This window comes from Schistocerca piceifrons, chromosome 11, assembly GCF_021461385.2.
Source record: "Schistocerca piceifrons isolate TAMUIC-IGC-003096 chromosome 11, iqSchPice1.1, whole genome shotgun sequence".
NCBI lineage: Eukaryota > Metazoa > Arthropoda > Insecta > Orthoptera > Acrididae > Schistocerca > Schistocerca piceifrons.
Window position 1 is genome coordinate 142,081,655 of NC_060148.1, and position 20,420 is coordinate 142,102,074.

Here is a 20,420-nt window from a genome sequence, read left to right on the forward strand (position 1 = left end):
ATAGGGGTTGAACTTCAACATTTCCCTTCTTTAACAATACCTACAATGTAAGATCAACACCCACCACAAATTTCAAGTTCCTACCCTCAGTGGTTTGGACTTGGTGATGCTGACACAGTCAGCAATAAAATGAGTAAGTCTCTCAGGACATTGCCTTTTATGTATAGCTGTAACAAATGAAAACACTGGTGAATTAAAAACCTTGTTACTAATGTTATTTACTAGTTACCGGCATCAAATTTCAGCTTCTGCTCCAATGCTTAATGGTTCATTAAATGCAAGAAAAATTCCATGTGTTTTTTCACTGGCACCATCTATATAACGTGTTATAGGATTTTGCCTTATTACCACAATTCTTTCTAGTTGTTTTGGACTAGTCTCAATGTATTCCTTGGCACTGTATAAACATGTTGCATTCGTGTACTCTCTTAGTTTCATTTTGAAAATTGGTAGAGCTTTTACATTTTTAACTGTGGTAATTTCTTGCATAATAAGCACCTACCTTTGGAAGGGTTCTTATCAGCCACTTGTAGTCAGCTGCTGTTGATGTAATAATTATCTTTGATTGTTGGTCTGTAATTCTGCAGTTCTGAGTTTAACAATGACACATAAGTTTAATTGGATATACGTGAGTGTCACATATATGTACATACAGTGGACTGTTAAAATTTAAATTCCTTGAATAAGTTTTGAGAGGACAGTCTTCCAATACACCTGATTGCTTTTGTTGCAGCTTCAGCAATCTGTTGATATCCACTTTTGCTCCACTCTCCTGTATTACTATATGATACAATAAATGTGGATGAGTTCTGCAATAGTACAGCTTTGATAGTGCAGCTATATCAGCTGTGTGTGACATTTTCTTCATTTAAAATACACTGTTGCTTACTTTTGAGCAGGTCTTTTGCATATGAGAGGGAGCACTTTATCTGTGATAAATTCTTATTTAAGTAATCGAAAACAATTCGTTTCAGTCAGAAATTTAAATTCTTCCATCATGGAAATCAGCACAGGTGTACCACAGGGGTCTATCCTTGGACCCTTCTTCTTCATTGTTACTATTAATGATTTACCTAAAAATATAGCTCACCCTGTTGTGTGGTATGCTGACGATACAACACTACTTACCACACATCAGAACATTTCAGATCTGAATAACCTAACAAAAGAAACACTAGATAAGGCCCTGGACTGGTTTGCAGCCAATAAGCTCCTATGCAACCCTGACAAAACACAACAACTTTTAATGGGAACATCAAATGAAGTAGGCAACAAGTTGGTAAAACTCTTAGGTATTCACATTGACTCAAAACTATATTGGGAGGAACATGTCAATCATGTATGTGAAAAAATATCTCAGGTGGCATACCTTCTCTTGAAACTAAGGGAGGTAGTGAGCTCGGAGTACCTCAGGGTAACATACTTCGGGCTATTCCAGTCTCATATTTCATATGGTTTGATTATATGGGGGCACTCCCCTCACATCAAAAATGTATTGAAATTACAAAAAAATGTCATACGTATAATACGTAAAAGAGGTCATAGGGAGCACCGTCGTCCTCTCTTTTCCAGATTCAGAATACTTACAATTATAAATTTATACATCTATGTGTCTGTACTCTATATTAAAAATAATATTTCAGAATTTATTGCCAGAAGGGAAATACACGAACATAACACCAGGGCTAACGATAATTTAGACATACCGCACCACAGATTAGTGATAACAGGAAATTCCCACAAAGTTAACCCACTCAAAATGTTCAATAAACTGCCAGTTCATGTTCAGTCTATGGATACAAATTCTTTTAAAATTAAGTGGTACAGCTGGCTGTCAGATCATCCATTCTATGACATTAAAGAATTCTTTGAGATGCCTGAGGAGAATATAAGCATTTAAAAGTTGTCTGTAGTTAAACATATTATTTTGTGCTGTGGTTAATCGTGTGTAATTACAAAGTTTGTACTATAAACAATAAAATAGCATATTATATTAGATTATAAGATAGCTTGTTGCGTTAACTTTTAAAAGCCATCCTTTGTAATTTGGTACACTGCCGTGCTTCAAATGTATTCTATAATGTATTGACAGAAGTTTATTTTATTATTCTGTATGTACTAGTACATCTTGTATGACGAAGCTAATATCATTGTAAAATAATCTACGGTGAATAAAATTCTTGATTCTTGATTCATATGATTTTCCCAAGCCATAAATCCATCCATTGTCAGTTAATATCAACTTCTGTGATGTCCTATGTTTAGTTCCTTTTCATTTCTTCTTCTCGTTGCAAGTATTTCCAAGTAGATTGTTTCCTTTTTATGTGCAAGTAGATTGCTTTCACTTAAATTTTTGTTTGCCCATTCAGTGTCTGTGATAGGTATTATTTCTAAAAGATTTAACAAACTATAAGTTATAGTGAGCTTCTTTCATGGTTTCTGTCAAATAATTCACATAAAGTGGAGATATTATGGACTGAGTATTGAGTCAAGTGCTGTGTTGTACCTTACTACTTTAAAACTTGGGTAAAACATTCTCACCACATTGTTCACTTTGTATCTTAAGTCTACACATTGCCCTCTACTTCCACAAATGATTTTCTTAGACCAGCTGCATTCCACCTGATATCTTATCTATACATTTTATCTAAGCAAATAGTATGGAATAAACCATCTAAGTCTCTTAAGATATCCAGAAATAAACTGCAAACTTTCTCCTATTCCTCTGATTCTGTGTACCATCGAACTTGTTACTGTTGTTTTTCTGGACTTTGTTTACCTAAATCAGTGCTGTGCTTCATCCAGAATATTTTATTTTTCTATGACTTTAACTCTGTTTTGAATAGCTGCTTCTATAATTTTTGTTAAGGTGGATATAACCATTATAGATCTACAAAATTGTTAAGGCTTTCGTGGCCACTTGTTGACAAACTGCCTATTGGCTTCTGTCTCGGGTTCTTCGGCCGACGTTCATCTAATGATTTTTCTGACGTTTAGCCAGCACGAGTGGCTGGCATTGTCAAAGCTTCACCCTCCATTGCCGGTGGTGAACTGGAGGCGAGCTTGCGGCTGCAGACTATATGTACCTGGCGCGCCAACATCCGAGGGCTTCTCCGCGGTCATTTCCGGTGCAGTTCTCCTCTTGCTACCTGCGACGGTCGTTCGCTGCAGTACGGGAAGCCAGGATCCGTTTACCTTAAGCCTTTCCTCTTTCTTGTTGAAACTGTTCGCGTGTTTTTGGATTTCTACAGCTTCTCTGAACAAGCGCATGTGATAGTGCTTAGTGCTTCTCTACAGCCAGAACTTCCGTGTCGGTGAATTTTATTACGTGGTCGGTCTCATTCAGTGCGTGGCCTGCACCGCACCAGAAATGACCGCGGAGAAGCCCTCGGACGTTGGCGCGCCAGGTACATATAGTCTGTGGCCGCGAGCTCGCCTCCAGTTCACCACTGGCAATGGAGGGTGAAGCTTTGACAATGCCAGCCACTCGTGCTGGCGAAACGTCAGAAAAATCATTAGATGAACGTCGGCTGAAGGACCCAAGGCAGAAGCCAATGGCAGTTCATTATAGATCTATAGTTTCCATGATCCCCTTGTAAACACATCAATAAAAAAGGTGCTACACTAACTGAATTCAGACATGTTGGGGACAGATGCTTCTCAGTTACCAAGCTTGTTAGGAGTATCAGGGGTTTTTCTGGGTACTGTGAGCAGTGTTTTAATTACTTTTGCAGATATGTCATCTATGTCTTCTGCATGTACGTTTCTCAGTGATGTGATTTTGCAAGGTGTGGGAAAAGACAGTTAACCAAAAATGCAAAACACATCTAACTGAAATTGTTATCTAAACATTTAACACATTGAAACTTCCTGGCAGATTAAAACTGTGTGCCAGACCGAGACTCAAACTTAGACTTTTGCCTTTCGGAGATAAGTCCTCTACCAACTGAGCTACCCAAGCATGACTCACGCCCCATCCTCACAGCTTTACTTCTGTCAGTACCTCGTTTCCTACCTTCCAAAGTTTACAGAAGTTCTCCTGTGAACCTTGCAGAGCTAGCACTCCTGAAAGAAAGGATACTGCGGAGACAGGTCCTGAGTTTGAGTCTCGGTCCAGCACACAGTTTTAATCTGCCAGGAAGTTTCATATCAGCGCACACTCTGCTGCAGAGTGAGAATCTCATTTGGTAATCATTTAACACATTGTTTACACATTGGTTTATGTATCTTGTCACATAGTTCACCATTGTTACCAAAAATGTATTCAGATTATAGTTAAACTGTTGGAACATGGTAGATTTATGTTGATAATATTGGCTGTGACAATAGGGATCTCAACAGTGATTATTATTTTTTTTATTATACAATAGTTATTGAGTTAGTTCCGTGGTATGAATGTGGCCACTGGGCCAAGACTGATATATTGTATTTACTTTTTTCTAAATAAACATTCTTGACATGGTATCAGTCCAACATCATAAATTTAAAAAAAAAGAAGACTGTCACTCAGAAAAGTACTGACCAGTTGCAAACAAAAAATAAGATTGTCATTCAAAAAGTGTGGTTGGTTAAATTGGACATGGCTGAAATTAAGGTACTGTTATTTGATCGAGAAGGCTATGGGAACTGGAAATGGGAAATAGAAATGTAACTGAAAATGAAGGAATGCTGTACAGTGGCTTCAAGAGTAAAAACGAGTGTAGACAGAGCACATACTTGAGATGAATAAAATACGACTATGATGAACCATACACAAGAAGCAACTAGAATTCCTGAGTGATAAGAGAAGAAAATTTGAGAGAGTGAAACATTTTGACAAATTAAACTCCAAAGAATCAACAGCACTACAAGTTTTGTGCAGGAGCTAGTCGGAAAAAAGAGATTAAAAGGCTATAGTGAGATGACAACATTCTTCAGTATTTTTGAAAAAACAGTGAACAAATTAAAATTAGCAGATGTGAAAGTGATGGAAAAGGAGAAGATAAATCACACACTGAGAATCTAGACTGAATCTTTAAAGTATATTCAGAATTTGAATGATGTTCTGAAAGAAGAATATCAGGCAATCAAATATGTTAAAACTATACTTCAGATGATGAAGTTGAAAGTCTAGGATGGAAGTAAAAGTGTAAAATCCAATGGATTTCATGCTGAAAACAAGACTGGTATGAACTACTAGGAACAGTTGTGTTATGGATGTGGCAAACCAGGGCATTTCAAGGGGGACTGTCATCAGTAAGGAACAAGCAGCAATTCATGGACACGTGGCAGACATCATTGAAGAGGTGGGCACAACAATTGGCAAAATAGGCAGAGTGATCACTGCAGCAGGGACAGCAACTGGTCACAAATTCACAATAAACGCTATGGTTCAGGAGGCAGTCATCACCCAAGATGCAGGTGATGTCAACAGAATGGAGCTGGAATAAGCAGTTTTGTAACAGAGGCACAACATACAGTGGTGTGTAATGATGTTGAGTCAGGTAACAACATATGGACTGATTGGTTATTGGATAATGGTTGCACAGATCATGCTGTTAATAATTTATTTTTCTGAGTGCATAACTTTAAAAGAACCTGTGAATGTACAAATTGTGGATGGTAAAGTTTTGCAAGTTACAAAAGAACAAATTTAAATACCATTTTACACTTTATGATGACATGATTCCAACTGGAATGAAAAATGTACTTTATTTCACAGGCATGGACAGAAATTTGATTACCTATGCTAAAATAACAGAAAAACATAAAATTTTATGTGTAGGCAATACCTCAAATGTTTTTGATAAAGACAATAACCTACTTGTGACTGCTTTGAAAGAAGATATGTTGTGTCAAATTACAAGTAAAATTTACAAGTAAGAGATTAATGCAAATAGTGTTGGTAGTAAGGGTAGCATGTTACTAAAGGAGAAATGGCATTGTACTCTTCAACGTGTAGATTTTAACTGTTCGAATACATTGTGTAAACACCAGTTAGCTGATGGGTTGCCAACAGATTTAGAATCAGGATTTATGAAATCTAAATTTTGTATTGAAAACAAAATGTGCAATTTATGTTTTCAAAATAATGCCACAAAGCAAAAGAAACATTACAGGTTATTCATACTGATTTGAATAGGCCTCACTCATCTCATGGTTTGCTTGGTGAAAGATTTTTCTCATTTTTATCGCTGACTATGGTAAAGCAGCTACACCCTACACTCTCAAACTTAAATATCAAGTTTGTGATTGTTTTGTGGAATATGTTAATGAAACTGCAAATTTACCTAGGAAAAAATATTAACAAATTGAGATTTAACAGTGGGAACAAATATTAAAATTCAGGTCTGTAACAGTTTATAAGAGAGAAAGGAATCATTTTAGATGCATGTCCTCTTTATATACACGAATTAAATAGTGCAACTGAAAGCTAAAAATTTCAGTTTTAGATATATCAGGATTCCTGTTAGTTGAAGCAATAGCAGACAGGAGACTTGCCCTGAAGTAGTTTGTGCAGTTTCATATCTTAAAAACAGAACTTTAGCTAATACTATAGAAAAGGAAACTTCTTATGAAATATTGTCTGCAAAAGAAACCTAATGTTAAACATTTAAAGTTATACTGAATTAGTGAGCATAGGGAAGTGGATGGGGCTGCGGATAGGTGGCGCTAAATGGGAATGTGGGTTGGTCTGGGAGTGTTTCAAAATAGTCAATGCATTTGTGGTAAACACTGCACTTAGATGGTGCAGCAGCTAATGCAGCTACATAGTAAGCAATAGATTTCACATTCAAGTCCCAGTCTGGCTTACATTTTCATTCATTGTCCCAGTCCAGCTGATATCATTAGTTGCTTCCCTTTCGCTTCTTCTCCCTCCTTTAACAACTTGAATAGTGTTGATGCTGGTCTTTAATGTTTGCCACAAAAGCGGAGAAAAACAATTTGGAATTACAAAGCAGACTAAGGAATTTTAATTGGGTATAGCGATGTAGAAAGCAGAGTAAAGGAACAAGAGTGCCAAGATATTTATAGCGCTGATACAGTAGATGATAAATATAATGCTTTTCTCAAGACTTTTCTCATGCTCTTTGAAAGTTGCTTTTCGTTAGAACGTTTAAAACAGGGTACTAGCACAAACAGGCAGCCTGGGTGGCTGACTAGAGGGATAAGAATATCTTGTAGAACAAAGGGGCAATTATATCAAAATGTTAGAAACAGTCAAAATCTAAATGCAGCAGCCCATTACAAACAGTATTGTAAGGTGCTTAAAAATGTTATTAGGATGGCAAAAAGTATGTGGTATGCAGATAGAATAGCTAAGTCTCTGGATAAAATTAAAACCATATGGTCAGTTGTAAAGGAAGTTGCTGGTCTGCAGAGACAGGTCGAGGATATAGAATCAGTGCATAGTGGAAATGTCCGTGATACTGATAAGTTGCATATATGTACAGTATTTAATAATCACTTTCTGAATATAGCAGGTGAACTAAATAGAAACCTAGTCCCAACAGGGAATCATATAGTGCTCTTAGAAAAAAGTGTTCCGAGACTATTACCTGAAATGCTCCTCCATGATACTGACAAGAGGGAGATTGAGTTAATAACTAAATCACTAAAGACCAAGAACTCTCATGGATATGACAGGGTATCTAGCAGAATACTGAAGTATTGTTCTATGTATGTTAGTTCTCAGTCATATCTGTAACTTTTCCTTTAGGAGTGGTCGGTTTCCTGACCGATTAAAGTACTCGGTAGTGAAGCCACTTTATAAAAAGGGAGACATTGATAATGTTGACAATTTTAGACCTATTTCCATGCCATCGGTGTTTGCTAAAGTTATCGAAAAGGTTGTATATACAAGGTTACTGGAGCATTTAAATTCACATAATTTGCTGTCAAATGTTCAGTTTGGTTTTAGAAATGGTTTAACAACTGAAAATGCTATATTCTCTTTTCTCTGTGAGGTTTTGGACGGATTAAATAAAAGGTTGCAAATGCTAGATGTTTTCTTTGATTTAACGAAGGCTTTTGACTGTGTTGACCACAAAATATTACTGCAGAAGTTGGACCATTATGGAGTAAGGGGAGTAGCTTACAATTGGTTCGCCTCTTACTTTAAGAACAGAAAGCAGAGGGTAATTCTCTGCAATATTGAGAGTGGTAGCGATGTTCAGTCCCAATGGGGCACTGTTAAGTGGGGCATTCCCCAAGGTTCGGTGCTGGGGCCACTGCTGTTTCTTATTTATATAAATGATATGCCTTCTAGTATCACAGGTGATTCAAAAATATTTCTGTTTGCTGATGACACCTGCTTGATAGTGAAGGATCTTGTGTGTAATATTGAAACAGTAACAAATAATGTAGTTCATGAAATACGTTCGTGGCTTGTGGAAAATAATTTGATGCTAAATCACAGTAAGACTCAGTTTTTACAGTTTCTAACTCACAATTAAACAAGAACCGGTATTTTGATCAGACAGAATAGGCATATTATAAGCGAGACAGAACAGTTCATGTTCCTAGGCATTCGGATAGATAGTAAGCTGTTGTGGAAAGCCCATGTCCAGGATCTTGTTCAGAAGCTAAATGCTGCTTTATTTACCATTAGAACAGTATCTGAAATAAGTGACACTTCAACACGAAAAGTAGCCTACTTTGCATATTTTCATACGCTTATGTCGTATGGTATTATTTTTTGGGGTAATTCTTCTGATACAAAAAGGGTATTTTTGGCTCAAAAATGGGCTGTTCGAGCTATATGCGGTGTAAGTTCGAGAACGTCTTGTCGACCCCTATTCAAAAATCTGGGAATTCTGACATTGCCCTCACAGTATATATTTTCTTTAATGTCGTTTGTTGTTAGCAATATTAGCCTATTCCCAAGAGTTAGCAGCTTTCACTCAGTTAATGCTAGGCAGAAATCAAATGTGCATGTAGAATGCACTTCCTTGACTCTTGTGCAGAAAGGAGTGCAGTATTCTGCTGCATCCATTTTCAATAAGCTACCACAAGAACTCAAAAATCTTAGCAGTAGCCCAAACTCTTTTAAGTCTAAAGTGAAGAGTTTCCTCATGGCTCACTCCTTCTATCCTGTCGAGGAGCTCCTGGAAGAGCTAAGCAAATTCCAGTGTTACATTGTTGATTTTCTTCATTTAAATTTATGACTTGTCACCTGAATATGTTTCTTTATATTTCATTTTATCTGTTTCTAATGTCGTGTTATAATTTCATGTATTGACTCGTTCCATGACCATGGAGACTTCTCCTTAATTTGGTCCCACGGAACAATAAATAAATAAATACAAAAAGATTATCATTTCCAGACATTTTGATGTTGCAGAAGATGATGTCAGATATATTGATGTTAAGGAGTCCAAATAAGTTTGTGAATATTTTAGTGATTCTGAGTGAAAGGCATAGACAAAGAATCAGTAAATGAGCACGTGGAAGCAAGAGGTATCAAAAGCTGCACAAGCAATCATAAACAAGAACAGGAACAAAGGTGGAGAAGCTCAACTAAGGAACATAGGATGCCTGATTGATTTAATGATTGTGTCATGAGTACCTTTTGTAAACTTCTGTAGTGCTGATAGCCCAGAGAATTTTGAGGAGGTAAAAAATAGTAATGAGTCAGAAATTTGTAAGTGAGCACTGGGTAAGTAAATCGGATATTTAAATAAGAATAAAATCTGAAAACTAGTAACTACACCAGTGAATATACACTGAGGTGACAACAGTCATGGGATACTTCACAATATTGTGTCAGGCCTACTTTTGCCTGGTGTAGTGCAGCAACCTGATGTGACATGAGCTCAACAAATTGTTGGAAGTCCCCTGCAGAAATATTTAGCCGGGCTGCCTCTATAGATATCCATAGTTGTGAGGGTATTGTCAGTGCAGGATTATGTACTTCAATTGGGTTCTCAATTATCCATAAATATTTGATGGGATTCACATTTGGTGATCTGTGTAGCAAAACATTTGCTCTAATTGTCCAGAATGTTCTTCAAATCAGTGATGAAAAAGTGTGGCCTTGTTGCCTGGTGTATTGTCATCCATAAAAATTCCATTGTTGTTTCAGAATGGCTGTAAATGGTCTACAAGTAGCTGAACATAACCAGAAGAACCAGAGGACCCAGTCCATTCCATGTAAACACAGAACACATCATTATGGAGCCACCACCAACTTACACAGTGCCCTGCTGACAACTTGAGTCCATGGCTTCATGGAGTCTACACCACACTTGAAACCTACCATCAGCCCTTACCAGCTGAAATTAGGACTCTTATAAGCAGGCCATGGTTTTCGAGTTATCTATGGTTCAACCAATATGGTCATGAACCCAGAACAGGTGCTGCAAGTGATGTCACGCTGTTAGGTAACAAAGGCACACACATCAGTCTTCTGCTGTCATAGCCCATTAGCACCAAATTTCACTGCACTGTCCTGACAGACACACTTGTTATGTGTCCCACATTGATTTCTGAGGTTATTTAATGTGGTGTTGCTTCTCTGTTAATCTTAAAGCTCTACACAAAGGCTGCTGCTCTTGGCCATTAAGTGAAGGTTGTCAGTAACTACACTATCCACAGTGAGAGGTATTGATACTCTTGGCACACTCTTAACACTGTAGATTTTAGAAAATGAATTCCCTAATTATTTCTAAAATGCAAGTCCCATGCACCTGGCTCTAACTATCATTCTGTATTCAAAGTCTGTTAATTCCCATTGTGCCACCATAATCAGTCAGGAATCGGTTTGTATTGATTGCCTGAGTACAAATGACAGCTCCATCAAAGCCCTGCTCTTTTACACCTTTTGTATGTGATACCACCACCATCTGTAGATGTACAGGTAACTAACACTGACGTTTGTCAGCTCAGTGTTAATGTTCTTCTTGTAAAGTGGCTCTTTACAAGAAAATCAGGTAACACACATCAAGCAAAATTAGTTGTAAGTGTAACTACAGTGTAGTGTAACCACAAAAATCAATGTGGGACATACAGAACAGTGTGTCAAAATTTGGCATATAATGGGCCATGGCAGCAGAACAGCAAACAGTAATGATAATTATTTGCCATTTGCTTTGATGCAATCACTGAAAGTGTTATTGTTATTCTGATGTCAAAAGGCTTTGCAGAACAAATGGAAGTACAGACCTCATTTCTTAATACTAAAGTTTTTTCGGAAGTTTATGTGAAGTGACCTCCTGGTATAAGGATGAAACACATAGTATTTGTTAGTTATTGAAGGCATCATATGGCTTGAGGGAAAGTCCTACAATATGGTATGATTGTTGGATGACTTTTGAAAAAGTCATAAGATTGTGTTTGTTAATGATTTGCAATTAATTTGTTCCAAAAGTAAAGGCAAAAAATCATCAAACAATTTAAGATGAAAGGCTTAAATGAATAAGAATTATATTGAGGATAAATATTAATTATAATTATACAAGAAGAGAGTGACTCCAAGTCAGGTAAGCTATAATGGATCTCTAGCTAGGAAATATTAGATTGAACATTCATAGTTGTACAGTACTCCAGATGAAGAAAATTTGAAACTACAAACAGCACAAGAAGAAAGTCATGGTACTAAGTACAGAAAGTTCATAGGTGCTCTCCTACACATTAGCTCAGGAACACAGCCAGATGTTAGCTGCAGTGTGATCTATTTGAGTAGATTTCAAAACTGTTAGAATGATACTTATACTTTGCGGGTATTCTATCAAAGAAATAGTTTGACATTAACATATGAAAGATCAGAAAATTGTGATTTCTTAAACTGTTTCATAGATGCAGAATGTCATAATGAAATTATTGCATTCCAATCTAACTTAAGCCTCAGGCTTCACTACAGGCAGTCTACCAGCACATCAAGTTTTCCTTCCATTTTGCAAATTAGAAACAAATCAATTTAGATATTCCATGTAAAAGATATCATTAAAATCAGTGGTTTTTATTGTCTACTGTAAACTATCAACCAAGTAGGCTAAGAGTGATGAAAACAAATGTCTAAAAGCAGCACACATCAGAAGAGTCTGGCATACAATAAGTGCACTGTAGGAGAAACATATGATTAGGTTCCAATTTTATGTTTAAAATATCTAAATCAAATCAGGCGATGCTGAGGGAATTAGATTAGGAAATGATACAGTTAAATTAGTAGATGTGTTTTGCTATTTGGGAAGCAAAATAACTGATGATGGCCAAAGCAGAGAGGATATAAAATGTAGACTGGCAATGGCAAAGAAAGCCTTTTTGAAGAAGAGAAATTTGTTAATATTGAGTATAGATTTAAGTATCAAGAAGTCTTTTCTTAAATTATTTGTATGGAGTGTAGCCATGTATGGAAGTGAAACACAGATGATAATTAGTGTAGACAAGAAGAAAATAGAAGCTTTTGAAATGTGGTGCTACGGAAGAATGCTGAAGATTAGATGGGTAGATTGAGTAAGTAATGAGGAGATACTGAATAGAATTGCGGAGAAGAGGAATCTGAGGCACAACTTGACTAGAGGAAGGTATCAGTTGGTAGGACATGTTTTGAGGCATCAAGGGATCACCAATTTAGTATTGGAGGGCAGTGTGGAATGTAAAAATTGTAGAGGGAGACCAAGAGATGAATACACTAAGCAGATTCAGAAGGGTGAAGGTTGCAGTAGGTACTGGGAGATGAAGCAGCTTTTACAGGATAGAGTAGCATGGAGAGCTGCATCAAACCAGTCTCTGGACTGAAGACCACAACAACAATAAAAATGTGTAGATTTTGGTTTCCTTATCATCCTGCTATATCTTTTCTTCTTATGTCTGATACATTCATGATCTTTTTGTCTATCACATTTCTGACATCATTCATGCAGATCTTTTAAATCTTCTCTAGCATTCATGATTTCCTTGGTAATTAATGTCATACTATTTCTGACATTTATCTTTCTGCAGACCTTTGGACAAACTATGTTTATGTGATGACTTGAGCTTCAAATGACTTTCTTACAGCTTTATTCCATGTGAAAATATGACCACATGGAGTATGAAGCAAAATTAGTGACTGAACTGAGGAATTTTTGTAGGGATGGCATAGCTAGTTATCTGAAATGGACCGCCATTGGCAGATGTGGAAGCAACTTCAGGTGTGCCACAGGAAAGTGTATTTGGTCCCATGTGTTCATGTTGTATATTAATGACCTTGTGGTCAATATTAATAGTAACCTCAGGTTTTTCATAAACAATGCAGTTTTCTGTAATGAGGTACAGTATAAAAGAAGCTGCACAAATATTCAGTCAGAACTTGAAAAAGTTACAAAGTGATGCAAAAATTGGCAGCTAGCTTTAAATGTTCAGCAATGTCGATTTTGCACTCCATAAAATGAAAAAAAATGTTGTGTCCCATGACATAATATCAATGAGTTACAGATGACATTAGTCAATTTAAACAAATGCGTCAGTTTATCACGTTGTAATAGAGGGAAACATTCCACGTAGGAAATATATATCTAGAAACAAAGATGATGTGACTTACCAAATGAAAGTGCTGGCAGGTCTACAGACACACAAACAAACACAAACATACACACACAATTCAAGCTTTCGCAACAAACTGTTGCCTCATCAGGAAAGAGGGAAGGAGAGGGAAAAGACGAAAGGATGTGGGATTTAAGGGACAGGGTAAGGAGTCATTCCAATCCCGAGAGTGGAAAGACTTACTTTAGGGGGAAAAAAGGATGGGTATACACTCGCACACACACACATATCCATCCACACATATACAGACACAAGCAGACATATTTAAAGACAACAAAGATGAACCAAGGTAGAAAACTGTGTAGAGATCTGGGTCACACTTACTGCCAATGGTGGTGTAATTAGGTACAAGTACAACATGACCAGTAGACTGAAAACATTTTATTCCACAGAATCAATGATGACTTGAACACGGTGTTTAAGTAACATTCAGCAGGAACCAATTACATGGACAACGAGCTGTAGCAACACACATAGAGAACTGAGGTCTAGCGTAGTGCAGCTAGCCTTAAATACACTGGGCCTACTCTCTCTCTCTCTCTCTCTCTCTCTCTCTCTCTCTCTCTCTCTCTACACACACACACACACACACACACACACACACACAAGTCTGAGATGCCCTCTCTGGATTTCAGAAATACCAGCATGTGTAACTGTACAAGAAGCAGGTTTAAATGATGATTCTAGGAATATACTACAGCCCCCTACATACCACTCCGATAGGGATTATGAGCACAAGATTATGTTTGCTACAGTTTGCACAGAGGCATTTAAGCAGTCGCACTTCTCACTTTGTGTATGTGAATAGAATGAGAAAACCCATTAATAAGTGGTAGAATGAGATATACCCTCTGCAGTGTATTTAATAGTGGTCTTCAGAAAATAGATTTAGATGTAGAGGTTATGTACAGCCTTCCAGTCTTCTGAGTGACATTTCCAATATGTGGAGAGTTACAGCATTTGTCAGCATTTGCTCTAGAACTCTATTTCCAGTTCCATTTTTATTATTTTGTACTTCAATAGTTCAATTATCTTACCATGGAGATCTGGAATGAGTGTGTTAATTATGTGTACCATTAATTTGTGTAAAGTTACATTTGTAAAATCATTATCTATTAACAAGTCTGATGATTCAGTGCTCATTGTTGGGTATTTACTTGCAGCTTCATGTTATGTGTATTAACAATATCATCAAAATATTTTCTACAACTGCTCAGTTTCATTGTATTTATATCTAGCTCAGCAACTGCTGTTACATAAAGGAAGTTCATTAATAGCTTTGTAAAATAGTATTTAAAATTCTGCTACGAAATCTTTTATCATAGTAGTCAGAGGGTGGTATATCTTTCATCCCTAACACCAGACATTTGACCACCAGAAAATTTTTTGAAGTACTGATGCTTCAAAACGAATTTTTATGCAGTTTGTAAATGGCCTCTGAACACGCTCACTTTTACTGCTGTCCACATACAATCTATCTCATCACTTTTATGTAGAAATATGGGAAAAAATGATGCACTATTATAAGCTTGTAAATTGTACATCTGTATTTCATTTTCAACCAGTTCATGTTCTGTTATTATAAAGATATTTGGTTCATCAGTAGCATGTACTGCTTCTGTTGTCTGTTTTCGGTTCTTTTTTTAATCACCTCTAATATTTAAATCTCTTCTTGTCCATCCATAAGTGGTGGAGTCCCTATCACACAGTAATTTGCTGTCAGTCCATTAAGCCATTTAGACACTGCATTTTTTTATCTTGGTATCACTTAATAAATGTTTCACACTCAGAAAAGCTTTGAGCTTTATTCAAAAGTGAGTCTTGCACAATTTTGTTGTTCTCTTGATTCCTCATATTGTCTGTGACAAACATTGGATGTCCAGTTCCATCATGCAAATTTGTTCATTCTTTGTGAATTGCTTAACAAAAGTTTCTCATTTTTTGTTCCTTCATTACTCTACCAGCATACATTTCCTTTTACTGGCTGTAAATTTCTGCAGGTTTCAATTTCCAAGTGCTCAAAAATCATGTAACATTTATAGCTTTGCAATTGGAAGAACTCTGAATTACACAGTTCAAATTTGAAGCATTAGGGAAGGCAAAATAACAACTTGTTTGGCTGGAAGTGACAAGCAGTCCAATCAATAATTTGAGCAGGGGCTGATATCAGTCAATATAATGGTAGTGAGCAGTACATCACTACTTACTGGATCACCCTGATTTCCAGAAAGGAAAATTTGTTTCAATTTCTTTTCTGTGTTACATTTTTATTTCTTTCACATTGCAGACATCATAATTCTAGGTTTTATGTCTTCAGCTTACATAGTTCTTAGTGACTTTCCATCTTCTTATACTGCAGCTGCTGATTTTGGCAATAAGAATGGCTGCTTCATTTTCCTTTAATTTTGTATGCTAGACTCCCAGTGATTTTTCCTTTGTGGGAAAAGTGGTATGGGATGCACTCAGCCTAGTGAGGCCAATTAGTAGTGGTTTCAAGGTCATTCAAGATTCATAGGAAGAATATTAAGTAAATGTAACTCAACCATGGAGGAAGTGGATTGTAAGGCACTTCCTTGACCAGTTCCTGTGAATTGTTCATCAGCCTGAGACCTTAAGGAGATAGGACTGATAGAAGTGAGAAAGAGGGAGAGAGGGAGAGTGAGGGAGAGAGAGAGAGAGAGAGAGAGAGAGAGAGAGAGAGAGAGATAGAGAAACAGAAAGGGAGGGAGGGAGAGAGAGAGAGAGAGAGAGAGAGAGAGAGAGAGAGAGAGAGAGAGAGAGAAGATCCAAGAAAGAGTGATGCATTTCAGCATGGGATTGTTTAGCCAGCATGAGAGCATTACTGTTATGTTTAACAAACTCCAATGGTAGATGTTACAAAAGAGGTGTTGTGAATCATGGAGAGGGTTGCAGATTGAAATTCTGAAAGAGCACTTTCTGGGAAGAGTCAGACAACATGTTACCTCCTCCCACATACATCTCATGTAATGACCCTGATGAAAAGATTGAAGATATTAGAGTCAATACAGAGGATTACTGACAATCATTCATCCCATGCAACATCAGTAAGGGGAACAGTTAGTGGTACCAGAAGTACCCTCTGCCACACACCATTTCTTGGCTTATGAAGTAGAGTGTAGATGTAGATGTAGAAACCTAACAATGACTGGGAGAGTGGTGTGCAAAGCACATACTCCCACATACTGCACCTGCTGATGCCACTGGCAGAGGATGAATGACAATTGACTGGGACCAGTTGGCCCATCTAGGGTCAGAACATGGAACTTTGCTTACTTAATTACATTTGTATTTGTTTTAGGATACAAGTTTTTTGAAAAAAGTCGTCCAGTTCCATTCATAACACATCATAACTGTATCATAGTGCCCATGCCTAGTAAGTTAAATGAAGAACTAGAAGGAAAGATAAATATACCTACACTTACGCAAACATATCTTAATAATTGAACTTAGCTGTTCCTTGTACACCAAACCAATCTTTTGGTTCTTTAAGTCTGCAAGTTTTTTGGTGATGCCTTTAAAGAAAAAGGCTGCAAATTTCTCAGTGATGCCTTCGAGGAATGGCTTTTTTTACTTGCTGTGCCATAAATTCTTTCTGAATTGGAGTATTTGCTAAAGAAGAAAGCCTCTCTTCTAAAATTACATTTCTTTGGTGTGTTTTTATATGCTTCTGGCTTGAAAAACTTTAATTGACAGCTGCTGTAATAGAAGAAATGGACAAAATAAAGGAGTATAGTATATAACGATCTGTAAAAATGACCTTATCACCATTAAGCAGAGAAATTTTGTAAGTTTTCAAGTGCACTACAAGAAAAATGTGTGGTATTGTTTAAATTATTTTGTGGTATCAGCAATGCAAACAAACTGAATCATGTCTCTCATACATTTCCATCAAAAAGTGATCCAAAATTTCCTGACATAGCTCAATACAAAAAGAAAAGCTCATTTCTAATAAAAAAACATACTAGCACATTATACTCGTGTCGGTGAAACATGTCACTTGACAGCTCGCATGTGGTTGGCTACACTGCGATTGTGAGGTTGCAGTAGCTGCCACTGCACAAGCCCACAACTCCGAAGTACATTTTGTAAATGTAAGCTACAATCAATGTTTATACGTAAGTGCAACAAAGTACATTTTTCTAACAATTCTGAGAACACCAAGACTAGGCGTTTGATGGTGTATGAAACTGGGAAATAAAAACACCCAAAGCTAATGACAATATATATGACAAGTCATTCCTAATTATTACAGTAAAGCTGCATGTAAAATGTCATATAACAATGTAAATCTAAGCATACCAAATAACACACCATCCACACTCATGAAAAGAAATAAAGCTAAACATACATAGCCTACCCAATTGCAGAGAGAAAAAGAATTAATTCTGTATACATTTACACTCACCAATTTACGATGTCAATCGCAAAGTTCCATCTAGTTCTCCTTCACTATCATTGGAATCAGCACAAAAATCATTGTCTTCATCATCATCATTATCATCATTAATAGAAATCATTAATCATTTATAATACCATCTTTAGTCAGTGCTTCTCTTATCAGTTTAGCATCATGGTCTACTTTTTTCCTCCATGAGGTAGTGTCTACAGTAGCAAGACCTTCACGTAGCAGTCATTCCACTTCTGTTATAATAAAAGTCTTGTTGCTGCTTCTAATGTACGTGTTCACTTCACTCCAAACCAATTCAATTAGATTAAAATGGCAGGGATAAGGTGGTAGCCTAATTACCAAGTGACTCCGTTCTCTGGAAATTTCATCTACAATGTATTCAGGTGACACAGGCTTATTTTGATTCACAGGCGAGTATAACAGCAGCTTTGTCATACTCATGTCTGCAGCAATGTCTCTCACCTGCAACCACTGCACCATAGTTTCTTTACAGCCACTAGTGGTGGGAGTTTTATCTAAAATCACAGAATGGCACAATGCATTGTCCATCACAAAAACTGTCGGAACACTAAACTGTACAACAAATTTTTAAACCACTGTAGAAACTGTGGGTGGTCCATATCCTCATGATAGTCACAGGTTTTGTTTGATCAAAACACTATAAGTCCTTCAGGCACAAAGCCGTTTGAAGATCCTGCTTGGGCCACAATTAATAGGCATCCTCTTCTGGTCGGCTGATGACCACTGCTATTCGGAGTATCATCTGTCCAGCATTTCTTAACTGATTCTCCAGCATTGACCCAGGTTTCGTCTAACCATGTGACTGAGTGTATGTCCTTTCCTAAAATTTTGTGTAAGAAAATGCTACAAGTTGCAATGACATGAGCTTTTTCTAGTAACAGTTTTCATCCATCAAACTTTTTGAAATGGAAGCCAATACTTTTTAATATCATCTTAAGTGATGTTTTCCGCCCTGAGAAAAGTTCACTTTCTTTTAAAGAAATTAGCAAATTCGCTATTGTAGGGTATTCTTTCCTTCTATAGTATTGGTATATGTGTTGACAAATTGCATCGGATTCGAAAGAATCAATATCTGTAACAGGATAAGTCTGGTTTTTTTTTTTTTTTTTTTTTTTTTTCTTGCCTGAAGTACTTAAAAACACACTTTTTCTTCCACAGGAGCTTTCTCCCACACTGTTTACTTCATTGTCTTGCAAGTCTTGAAGTAGCACCCCTTCCCTTATAACTGTTCTTTCATTGAGTCCTAGAGTTTTGGAGGTACACTGTAAAACTTTATTGGCAGGAATTAATACATGCTCATGAACAGAAACAAATTCTTTTCCTTGCCCGTTATGCCTCCTCCGTAGCAATTCCAAAGCCTGACTATTTAATGGCACTCGACGGCGCAACAAATTGTCACTTGGTGAACGACGATGTTTTGGTGACATTGTTTAATAAACAATAACTGTAATCAAGGTGGTAACACAACACAACAGCAGGTGTTCATGCACTAACATACAGTGTTTACATGGATGCCAACATCATGTTAGCATCGATGCTGGAACCGGCTTTTGTTCGGTGCTGTTATTGGTTCAGAAGACACGGCACCTCCGTTCCTCACTTGTTTGTTAGCCATACTACTAACTCTACTGCGCTTGGGGAGTGACCTTGAAGTGACATGTTTCAGCGGCCCGGGTATAGCAGAATTCATATTTAAAACATACAGCACAAAACACTCTACAGATGGAAGCATGCTCCAAGTACACACCAACCACTGCTTTACAATCTGCCATCTGGAACCCGAAGTAGCTGGGAATAAAATTTCTATCTATCTCACTGCATGACCCCTCCACAGACAAAGTCAAGCAGCTGATGTCACAATAGCCATAGCATACCATACATGTTTGGCCTGTGGTTCCAACCATGAGGCTGGGCCATGAGAGAGGAAAGCCTCTTATTGCTACAAGTGAGTTCCATGCATACAAACAAGGACATATGTTTGGAGGAAAAACCAGCATGCATAGTAGAGAAATAAACTATTTTAAAGTGCTGCAAGAAAAAAATATTGCTGACTGCCACTTCGCTTACTACATCTGCACTGCTGCCACTGGACTAGTTTCCACATGACAGTAATGGTAGGAAACACAAGTTGAAATAAATATTGTTGTATAATTATTGATTGAATCTTTTTCCAATTTTCTGAACTAAAGATAAAAATTTTAATGAAATAAAAACAACAAGTTGTTGTGTCCCAGGTACAAATTACTAAATGGAAAGTCAGAATTAACTACAACTTAGAAAACTTATTCTGAAAACAAGGTGAAACATAACTCAGCCTAATGACTTGCGTTCATGTCTGTAGCAAACGTTTGTCTCCTCTAAACACTATCACAGTAACAACCGCATGACTGAGAGAAGATCTGCTACATACTCCAGGAGGTCCACCAGATGACTCCCCTTCGGGGCCATGAAAACCTGATGTAGTCAC